General features: G+C 31.8%; 1 protein-coding gene across 1 annotated transcript in view; it reads right to left on the bottom strand.

The window, feature by feature from the left end:
* The window catches only part of LOC106466243 (PDZ domain-containing protein 8-like), a gene marked incomplete at its 3' end in the record, with an annotated part of 176655 nt that overhangs the window by 128080 nt on the left and 44879 nt on the right, over nucleotides 1–3696 (bottom strand). The window lies entirely within an intron of this gene.

The following is a 3696-nucleotide window of genomic DNA, read 5'->3' as shown; positions in this document are numbered from 1 at the left end:
ATGTATGTACGTAAATGTTTAATGTAGCTTTGTATTGTTACATAATCTGAATTTTCTAGAAACTTTCCGCACACCTATAAATATAACCAACACAATGCGCCAAAAAGTAGTATCTATTATTAGTTTGCTATAGTCAGTGTGCTATAAACTTTGGAAGCTATAACTGAGATTGTTATAATGCTTATTAGTTGGAAAATTTCAGATATTTGTCCAGGAGCATTTACAAAGTTCAAACATTACAAACCATTTAACTTTAGTGGATTCTTATCGGACATTAGTATTTTTACGAAAACATTACTTAACTTCACGGTGGAAAACTTGGCATGTATGGCTGGTGAATAACGAAGGACAAAGCTATCTAGCTCCCCCATTAAGTGAATCGTATCTACATCAACTCCTAATTAACTTGCTTATTGTGAACTCTCGATAAGATATCAAGGAAGTTCCAGACTAGAAAGAAGACTTTATATTGCTTGTAAATTTGTAAAACTTTTATATATAAATCATTGTGTGTGTGATAACTATTTGTAATAACTGTTATTGTAAATTGTATTGTTGTTTGTATATTAAAACATATTTGTGTTAAAAAAGAAAAATGTGTTTATAAATCTTGTTGGCAAATATCATAAATTGGAGATATATTGGCATATATTTAAATACTAAATCCAAAGTACAATTTAACTATTAAATTTAAATTATCAGTTAACTCAGTTCCAAACCTTTCAAAATTTTAATACATAACAGTAGTTACAGGAAGAACATATTAGTGACACATTACTGAAAAACCCTTTCAAATACATGTTAGTAAGAATCAATAATGATAAGAACTGAGTGTGGACCATTGGTTAGCATTCTGGACTCTGGATTTGAGGTTCCATAGTTTATGTCCCATTACTGTAAAAAAAACAAAAACATATGCTCCATACTTTGAGAACATGAGTGAGTTATAAGAATGATGGTTTAATTCCACTTTTCGATTAGAGTAGCTCAAGAGTTGATGGTGGTTGGTACTGACTAGCTTCTATCCCTCTTGTCTATCACTAAAAAATTATTGATGACTAGCACAAGTAGCTTGCTTGTACCTTTTCATGAAATTTAGAGAAACAAGTAATCCTTACAGAATTAAAAATATTTCTGTTTGTTAAAAGGAAATCATAGAACTGGTTTTCCATTTACGGATGCTCATAATGGTTTTATGTACAAAAAAAATGCCTTTCAAGTTGCTTGTTTTAAAGAGACAGTGTAGTGTTTGGGTGAAAAGATGCAGCAAATACTTCTTACAAGGAAGCAATACTCATGACATCATAAATACATTCACTCTAATTATTTTCAGAGAGAAACCATTAGTAGTAACACCCCAGTCACAAAGCACTTCTAATACAGGTTTCTAGGAAACATAATGGCATCAATGACAAGCCATTTATAATAATCATTGCTAGGAAATCATAATTGTCAAACTAACATTTCAAATTGATCTGTAAACCATTATGCAAGAAAACTGTTTAATGGTACTTCAGTTTAAGCCATTCCTTATGTTTATTAGAAAATACTGCAGTAGTACAAATGCTTGTTGCTAAAAAAGGGCATAGGGTTAACACTCCAAGTGCTTGTTATTAATACAAGCTTGTAAACATTAGCTGTTCAAAAGACCATTACAGGGAATCTGTAATAATTTCATTCCAAGTTTAAGTCATTTCTAGGTCTTGTTTCATGTTAATCAAAGTACTCTCATTAAAAACTGTACAACTCTAAAACTTGAAAGCTAATTTCCTTACGAAGAATGGAAGTAGTCTGCCAATTAATATCAGGGAGTTCATTATATAAGTAGTGTGGCCTAACAAAAATACTTTTACGTTCATTTTGTCAAGTTCTTAAGGATCTGTGGGCTGCTTGGAAACCAGCTTTACATAAATAAATGACTAATAGGTTCTGAAATGCCTTTCACATAAGAGACTGCTAAGAATATTAAAGAAATTATGTTGTTGTTTAACTTAACATTTTAGTTCATATGCATACCCACTGATTCGTTTATGTAACTACTGAATCCAGAATAGAGCAAAATTTCAGATTTTCATTCTTATAGTATTATTAATCCCTGTATTCTGTTTTCTTTCTAAAGGAGAAAGAAATTTTAAATAGCATATATATTTTTTATATATTTATACTAAAAATGACCATTTGGAAATGAATGTTTACAAAACACCCATGCATTCTGGTAGATACTTACAATTGCAGTACCATCATCCATAAGAAGGTTTCTGTACTGAAAAATCTCTTGAAAAAAAGATCATTTACATCATATTCTTCACAATGACCAATAGACCAAGAATTAAGAGATGCTAAAAAATCCTTTTTGTGTATGTATACACTCCTTCATTTGCAAATAAATCTAAATACAAAATTCACAACCAAAGTGATTCTAATTTACAAGACTTTGCTTAACATGCAGCACTAAACAAGATGTGCATTTCTAAAAAAATTGTTCTGCAGCTCTTAAATTGCAGTTAGTATGGAAAAAGAAACTCAATATTGTATTTCTTTATTAAAAATGACATTTAAACTTTGAAAGTCAAGTGATACATGACTATATGTTCAACACAGTTACCACCTTTGAATCAAAATTTCTTGGGATTCATCTTGCTATTGCTCCAGGTCTCATCTCTGGAGGTGTTACTTCCAACATTTGCATGAGCTCTTTTTGATACTTGCTTCAGGAAAGACATCAAGGAAATACCCCTTTTGTTTTCCCTTTGATCTGTCTGTGACTCAGTGACTGGACTTCTTGAGCCAAAATAGAATGTTAAGCTTTGGGTTCCATATACATAAAGTGAACATGTTGTAGTGGACAAAAAAGGTAGATATTCTTGGTGTCTAAAAGTTTGTTTTACTTAGAAAAATTAAAAATTAAAGAATACATCATAAGGAAGGATAGCACAAATCTTGCTTAGCATCTATTTAATGTCTGGCTTAGATGATTTATTCCAAAAAAGAGCAGTGTTGACTGTTGTGTAGTGCTCATATTTGCAAAGTACATTACATCTCAAAGAGGATTCTTGCAGACAACCATGAATCATCCATCTTCATCAGTTCACCACACTCCATTCCAAGCTTTTCAAAGTCCAGAACAGGGGAAATAACATTATGCATGGCTTGGAAATTTCCATCTAGTTTCAAGGAGGTGAAGGGCTTGATGTTGAACAAGAGCTTTTCAGCAGTAGAGAAGCTATGAGTGAAAAACTCCACAAGAGAAACCATGATTTTATTCTTAACCACAGAACTTTCCTGTCCATCTGTGACAAACATGCAGTGTTTTTTGTACTGCCACACGGTATGGAGCTTCACATCCTTCTCACTTTCCTTCAATGAATTAAATTTTCACTTTTTTGGGGATGTTAGCTTACCCACATCCAAGGGAGGTTACAGAGACAAACTGGAGCTACTTTTTATATCAGGAGAAGATAGCAGGTATATCAGCCATAAATGCCAAATATTCAAGATTGCCAATGCTTGTGAGCAAGTGAAGATTTATAATATTTATGGGGATTTATAGTCCCTTTAATCCACCATATAGAAACCTAAAATATTTCAGGTGTGGAACTGCAGCTAATTTATTAATCAAAAATATATGATATACCAGCTGTTTAATGATTGTATGCGTCGTGTGTGTATATATATATATATATATATATATACACT

This window comes from Limulus polyphemus, unplaced genomic scaffold, assembly GCF_000517525.1.
Source record: "Limulus polyphemus unplaced genomic scaffold, Limulus_polyphemus-2.1.2 Scaffold2203, whole genome shotgun sequence".
NCBI classification, from domain to species: domain Eukaryota; kingdom Metazoa; phylum Arthropoda; class Merostomata; order Xiphosura; family Limulidae; genus Limulus; species Limulus polyphemus.
The sequence above is the reverse complement of the archived record's forward strand: the minus strand, read 5'-3'. Positions and strand labels throughout refer to the sequence as shown.